The sequence below is a fragment of the Orycteropus afer genome, unplaced genomic scaffold (assembly GCF_000298275.1).
Source record: "Orycteropus afer afer isolate SDZICR_OR568_19922 unplaced genomic scaffold, OryAfe1.0 scaffold00373, whole genome shotgun sequence".
In the NCBI taxonomy this organism is placed as follows: domain Eukaryota; kingdom Metazoa; phylum Chordata; class Mammalia; order Tubulidentata; family Orycteropodidae; genus Orycteropus; species Orycteropus afer.
This window is the reverse complement of record NW_006921960.1, coordinates 2,795,114-2,803,485: the sequence shown is the minus strand read 5'-3', so window position 1 is coordinate 2,803,485 and position 8,372 is coordinate 2,795,114.

Genomic DNA, 8,372 nt, shown 5'->3' with positions numbered 1-8,372 from the left:
CTCACTGCCATAGAGTCAATGCCAACTCATAGCAACCCCTCCTTGGGTTTTTGAGATGCTATCTCTATGGAAGTAGATTACCCAGTCTACCTTCCAAGGTGTGACTGGTAGGCTTGAACTACCAGCCTTCTGGTTAGCAGCCAAATGCCTTAGGCACCACACCACCAAAACCCCGAAAGAAAAAAATTGCCAATCCAGAATTATATACCCTGCATAATTGTCCTTCAAATATGATGGTAAAATTAGGACATTTCTAGATAAACAAAAATTAAGGGAATTTGTAAAACCAGATAAGCCTTAGAAAAAATACTAAAGGGAATCCTTTGGAGAGAGAACCAATAAGAGCAAACAACAATAGATGAATATTATACATGACAACATGACCCAGAAACCAACCCAGATGTAGATGTATCCAAAGTAAAACAAATTTACAAGATTGTAAACAGAGAACCAGAGACATCAATTGTAAATGAGGACAACTACAAAACAAAAAGAGTAATGCAGGAATAGAGCTTCCAAATGGAGAGGAAGTCAAGATGATTTGCATATAGAATGGACTATTTTAAACTTGGGAAGAAAGTACTCACAAGTTAACCTCAAAGAAAATTAATAAACCTTCTCATTAAAATAAAGAGCAAAAACACTAATATTTACCAAATACTAAAACAATAGCAATGATTGAAATGATATAAAAAATCAATAAACAATAGGAGCTCATCACAGAAAATTATATGGAACAAAGAAATCAGCAACACTACCAAAAACACATCAACAAAATGACAGCAATAAATTCATACTTGACAATAATTACACTGGTCAATAATTAAATGGAGTTATTGCACCATAAGAGACAGAGGGTTGTGAAATAGATAAGAAAACATGACCCATCAGATAGTTGTGTACAAGAAATACACCTTAGCTTTGAATACAAAAATTAACTAAAAATCAAAGGCTGGAAAAAAAATTATCAAGGAAACAGCAATCAGGAAAAAAAATGGCAATATTAATTTTTGATAAAGTAGAGTTTAAGAGACATACCATAAGAGACAAGGAAGACGTTATATAATGATTAAAAGATTAATTAAAAAAGAGGGTCTAATGATAATGCTTGCACACCCAATGAAAGAGCCCCAAAATAAATAAATGAAACTAAGAAAAATTGAAAAGAGTAATAGATAAGGCCACAGAATAATGGGAGACTTTAACACACCACTTTCAATGTAAAATAGAACAATGAGAAAGAAACTCAATAAAAACAGAGAAGAACTAAAAAACACAATCATCTAATTTGACATTGTAGACATAAATAGAGCACTTCACCCAACATAGAACAATATACATTCTTTTCCAGTGCTCATGGAACATTTTCCAGAATAAACCATATGGTAGGCTACAAGCTAGACTCAATAAATTTTAAAACATTGAAATACTACAAAGCATCTTCTCAGATCATAATATGATAAAATTAGAAATCAACAATAGGAAAATCAGGGACAAAATAAGCAAACACATGGAAACTGAATGACACTCTCCTTATAAACTACTGGGTAAGAGAAGAAGAAGAAAAAAGAACTTAAAAATCCTTTGATTCAAAAGAGAATGAAAGCAAAACTTACTAGCATCTTTTGGACACAGCAAAAGCAGTGATCAGAGGGCAATTTATAGCAATAAATGCATGCATAAAAAAAGAAGAAGGAGCCAAAATCAACAGGATTAGCATGCAAAAATCAGTTTGATTCATCAACAAACAGATCTCTGAAAAGGAACTAAGGAAAACAATACCATTTACAATTGTTGCTATTGTTAGGTGCCACTGAGTTGTCTCCAACTCATAGTGACCTTATGTACAACAGAATGAAACACTTTCCAGTCCTGTGCCAGCCTCACTATCCCTGCTATACCTAAGTCCTTCATTGCAGCCACTGTGTCAATCTATCTTGTGGAGGGCTTTACCCTTTTTGATTGACTCCCCAATTTATAGAATGATATCCTTCTCTGGAGAACAGTCCCTTCAGACAACATGAACAAAGTAGGTGAGATGAAGTCTGGCCATTCTCACTTCCAAGGAGCATTATGGCTGCACTTCTTCCAGGATACATTTCTTAGTTCTTTTAGAAGTCCATGGTATCCATGGTACTTTCAGTATTCTTCACCAACACCACAACTCAAAAGCATCAACTCTTCTTTGATCTTTCTCATTCATTGTCCAGCTCTCACATGCATATGAGGCAACTGAAAATACCATGGCTTTGGGTAGGTGCACCTTAGATGTCAAGGAGACATCTTCATTCTTCAGCACTTGAAAGTGGTCTTTTGCAGCAGATTTGTCCAATGCAATATGTTGTCTGATGTCTTGACTGCTTCTTCCATTTTTGTTGGTTATAGAACCAAGATATATGAAGTCTTTGACAACTTCAATCTTTTCTCCACTTATTGTGATGATGCTTATTGGTCCAATTGTGAGGATTTTTGTTTTCTTTACATTGAAGTGTAATCCATACTGCAGACTGCAGTCTTTAATCTTCATCAGTAAGTACTTCAAGTCATCTTCACTTTCAGCAAGCCAAGTTGTGTCATCTACATATCTCAAGTTGCAATAAGCCTTTCTCCAATCTTGATGCTACTTTCTTTTTCATATAGTCCAGTTTCTCAGATTATTTGCTCAGCATACAGATTGAATAAGTATGGTGATAGGATACAACCTTGACACACTCCTTTCCTGATTTTGAACCATGTTGCGATTGAACAACAGCCTCCTGGTCTATGTATAGGTTCCTCATGAGGACAATTAAGTGTTCTGGAATTCCCATTCTTCTCAATGTTATCCATAATTTTTTATGATCCACACAATTGAATGCTTTTGCATAGCCAATAAAACACAAGTAAACATCTTGCTGGTATTCTTTGCTTTCAGCCAAGATCCATCTGACATCAGCAATGATATGCCTCATTCCACATCCTCTTCTGAATCAAGCTTGCACCTCAGGAAGTTCTCTGTCAATATACTGCTGCAACCGTTTTTGAATTATCTTCAGTAAGATTTTATTTGCATGTGATGTTAATGATATTATTAAATAATATTAAATATTAAATATATTATTAAATATTATTAAATAATTTCCACATTTCATGGATCACCTTTCTTTGGAATGGGAACAAACATGGATTTTTTCCAGTCATTTGTCCAGGCAGCTGTTTTGCAAATCTGTTGGAATAGCTGAGTGAGTGCCTCCAGCACAGCATCCATTTGTTGAAACATCAGTAGGTAGTCTGTCAATTCTTGGAGGCTTGTATTTTGCCAATTCCTTCAGCGCAGCTTTGACTCCTTCCTTCAGTACCACTGGTTCTTGATCATATGCCACATCCTGAAATGGATGAACATTGACCAATTCTTTTTGGTACAGTGACTCTGTGTATTCATTCCATCTTCTTTTGATGTTCCCTGCAATATTCAATATGTTGCCTATGGAGTCTTTCAATATAACAACTCAAGGCTTAATTTTTTTCCTCAGTTCTTTCAGCTTGAGAAATGCCAAGTGTGTTCTTCCCTTTTGGTTTTCTAACTCCAAGTCTTTGCACATTTCATTATAATAGTTGACTTTGTCTTTTTGAGTAGCTCTTTGAAATCTTCTGTTCACCTCTTTTTTATCTGGTCATTTCTTCCATTTACTTTAGCTACTCTCCATTCAAGGTCAAGTTTCAGAGTCTCTTCCAACATCCATTTTGGTCTTTTCTTCCTTCCTGTCTTTTTAATGACTTTTTGCTTTCTTCACAGATGATGTTCTTGATGTCATCTCACAGTTCCTCTCGTTTTCAGTTATTGGTGTTCAATGCATCAAAGCTATTCTTTAGATTGCCTCTAAATTCAGGGTGGATATAAATATATAATATATTTTGTTGTTGTTGTTGTTGTTATGTGCCGTTGAGTCAACCCCGACTCATCGCGACCCCTCCTTGGGTTTCCGAGGAAGTATCACTACAGAAGTAGGATTTCCCAACTTCCTTCTGAGGAGTGGCTGGTGGGTTTGAACTGCCAGCCTTCTAGTTAGCAGTCAAGTGCTTTAGCCACTATGCTACCAGAGCTCCTAATTTGGTGGACCAAAATATCTGGTCATGGCTCTCGTGGAGTTCTTTTAATTGTCTTCAACTTCAAGTTGAACTTGCATATGAACAGTTGAAAGTCTGAGCCACAATCAGCTCCTGGCCTTGTTTTGGTTGAAGATATTGAGCTTCTTCATCACCTCTTGCCACAGATGTAGTCAATCTGATTCCTGTGTATTCTATCTGGTGAAGTCCACATGTTTGGCCACGATTTGTGTTCTTGGGAAAAGGTATTTGCAATGAATAAGTCATCAGTCTTGCAAAATTCTATCATATGTTCTCAAGCACCATTTCTACCACCGACACCATATTTTCCAACTACCAGTGATTCTTCTTTGTTTCCAACTTTTGCATTCCAATCACCAGCGATAGTTAACATATCTTGATTACATGTTTGGTCAATTTCAGACTGCAGAAGTTTGTAAAAATCTTCAATTTCCTCATTGATGGCTTTGGTGGTTAGTGTGTAAATTTAAATAATAGTAGTAATAACTGGTCTTCCTTGCAGACATGTGGATATTATCCTATCACTGACAGCATTGTACTTTGGGATAGATCTTAATATGTTCTTTGTGATGATGAATGCCACATCAATCCTCTTCAATTTGTCATTCCTAGCATAGTAGATCATGTGATTGTCTGTTGGAAAATGGCCCAAATCAGTCCATTTCAGTTCACTAATGCCTAGGATATCAATCTTTATGCATTCCATTTCATTTTTGACAACTTCCAATTTTCCTAGTTTCATGCTTTGTAGATTCCATGTTCCTATAATTAATGGATGTTTGCAACTGTTTCTTCTCATCTTGAGATATGTCACATCACCAAATAGATGTCCCAAAAGCTTTACTTCATACACATCATTAAGATCGGTTCTACTCTGAGGAGGCAACTCTTCTCCAGTCATATTTTGAGTTTTTTCTAACCTGAGGGGCTTGTATTCCAGCACTATATTGCACAATGTTCCAGGGCTATTCATAAAGTTTCCAGTAATATATCAAATGGTGTTTCACTGCTATTCATAAGGTTTTCATTGGTCAATTCTTTAAGAAGTTGATGGCCTCTTCTTTCTTCCGAGTTTGTCTCAGTCTGGAAACTCCACTGAAACCTGTCCACTATGGGTTACCCTATTGGCATTCGAAACACTGGTGGCATAGTCTCTATCCTTACAGCAACACACAAGCCACCACAGTACAACAAACTGACAGACAAGTTTGTCTTCTTTAGTTGCTCCAAACCACTTCGCTCACTTCCTGATCTCCCTCAGCTGCTCCAAACCAGTGCTCTACCTTAGCCACTCCAAACCAACTGGCTCACTTCCTGGCCTCCCCCAGCCACTCCAGAACCTCCCTACCACGTCCAGCTCACTTCTGCAGCCTGCCTCAGCCACTCCAACACCCACTTGAAGATAGATCTATCTCTAGACCCAAAAGACCTACAGAAAAAAAACTATAAAACTCTACTTCAAGAAACTAAAAGATATCTGCATAAATGGAAGAACATACCATGATCATGAACAGGAAGATTGAACATTGTGCAAATGTCGATACTACCCCAAACAATCTGTACATTCAATGGAATCCCAATCAAGATCCCATTAATATTCTTTAAGGACTTGGGAAACCAATCACTAATTTTATATGGAGAGGAAAGAGACCTAGGATAAACAGCATTACTGAAGAAGAACAAAATAGGAAGTCTCACACTACCAGATCTCAAAATCTACTATACAGCCACAGTAGTCAATACTGCCTTGTATTGGTACAACAACAGACATATGGACAATTGGAACAGCATTGAGAGCCCGGAAATAGATCCATCCACCTGTGCACAGCTGATCTTTGACAAGGGCCAAAATCCATTAAATGGGGAAGAGATAGTCTCTTTCACAAGTGGTGCTGGCAAAGCTTCACCCAATAGGCAAAAACTAACTCCAGATGGATCAAAGTCTTAAATGTGAAACCTAAAATTATAAAGTTCATCAAAGAAAAAATAGGGGCAAAACTAGGGACCCTAATTTATGGCATAAATAGCTTATCCAGCATAACCCAAAATTCATGAACAGCAGAAAATAAACTAAATTATTCTAAGCAAAACCAAACCCACTACCATCGATTGGATGTTGGGGACTTTCTAAAAATTAAATTCTTATGCACATCAAAAGACTTCTACAAAAGAGTGAAAAGGAAACCTGTAGATTGGGAAAAAAATATCTGGCAATGATATATCTGACAAGGAACTTATCTCTAAAATTTGTAGAAAACTCCAATACCACAACATCAAAAAGACAAGCAATCCAATTAAAAAATGAGCAGAAGACATGAATAGACCCTTCACCAAAGAGGATGAAACACATGAAGAAATATTCATGATCTTTAGCCATTGAAGAGATGCAATTCTCTCAACAATGAGATTCCATCTCACACCAGCACTAATAGCAAAGTTCAACAAGAAAGAAAATAACAATTGTTGGTGAGGATGTGAATTGTTGGTGAGAATATGGAGAGATTGGGACTGTCATACACTATTGGTGGGACTGTAAGATGATACAATCATTGTGGAAATTGGTATGATGATTCATTAAAAATTTGGGAATAGAAGTACTATTTGAGCCAGCAATCCCATTACTAGGTATATATACTAAAGAAGTGAGAATCAGGACACAAATAGATACATGCACACTCATGTTCATTGCAGCACTATTTACAACAGCAAAGAGATGGAAACAACTTAACTGCTAATTATTGGAGGAATGGATGACCAAATAGGACCATGGTCATGGGGACATTGAGCTTAACTGGTGTAGTATACTACACAAAATTATTGTTCTACATGCTACTTTGGTGAGTAGCACCTGACATCTTAAAACTTGTAAGTGACCATCAAAAATGCAACAACTGATCTTTCTCAGTCCACAGTAAGAGTGAAGAAAATCAAAGACACTTGGAAATAATTAGTCCAAGGGACTAGTGAACTTTTGGAACCTCAGCCTACATGATTCTGAGATAAGAAGAAATAGATTGTGACCAGCTGCCACTGCCAACCACTTGGAAAAGGATCAAAATTGGAGATCCTGGATAGAGGGGGAGAAAAAAGTGGAACAAAACTCAAAATTGTAAAAAAGACTAGGCTTACTGGTGTGATGGAGACTGGTGAAATCCCTGATAATATGGCCTTTAGTAATCTTTCAGGCCTGGAATTGGACTCATTTCTATGGTTTAACTTTCAGCCACACAATAGATAGGCCAATGAGGTCAACAATTACACTAAGGAGGTACAGTCCTTAGAAAAATCAAGTATAGGAGATCAGAAGGGCAGCATTTGCACAGGGGTAAAGCTCAGAGGGCAAGAATGCATGGGAAAGAAGAACACAGGAAAACAGTAACCACGGGGATGTGAGAAGAGAGCTATTACATTGTGAAAATTGTAATCAATATCACAAAAAAAATTTGTATGAACTATTGCATGGAAAATGAATGTGCTGGCAGGGGACATCAAGCTTAATTGGCATAACATACTACACAACAGCATTGTTCTACATCCTACTTTTGTGAGTAGTGACTAGGGTCTTAAAAGCTTGCCATATAGATGCACCAATGGGTCTCTCCTCATCCAGAGGAAAGAAGAAAGAAGAAACCAAAGATGCATGGAAAAAATTAGTCCAAGGGACTAGTAGACCATGTGATTCTGACCCTATGTAACCATGAGACCAGAAGAACTAGATGGTACCCTGCTCCCACTGCTAAACACTCAGAAACGGATCAGTGCAGGAGATCCTGGAATGAATGGTAGAACAATGTGGAACAGAACTCACAATCATAAAAAAAGACCAGGTTTACTGGTCTGATAGAGCCTGGTGAGACCCCCAAGATTATGGCCCTTAGTTATCCTTCAGGTCTAGAACTAAACTCATGCCTGTGGCTTCTGGCCAAACAATAAACAGACATATGAGGTGAACATTTACATCAGGTAGATACACTTCTTGGAATGATCAAGAGTGATGGTGGGAGAACCGAAGGGCAGTGTTTACACAGGGAGATAGCTCAGGTGAGGGGGTGCATGGGAGGGAAGGACAAAGGGAAGAAGTAACTACAGGGAGAAAGTGAGAAGAGAGCTGTTACACTGTGGGGAATTGCAGTCAATGTCATGAAACAAAATGTGTATGAACTGGTGTGTGGCAAATGAATTTTCTCTGTAAACTTTCACCCAAAGCACAATAAAAATTGAAAAAGAAAGAAAATGAATGTGCACTGTAAAATTTCACCTGAAAA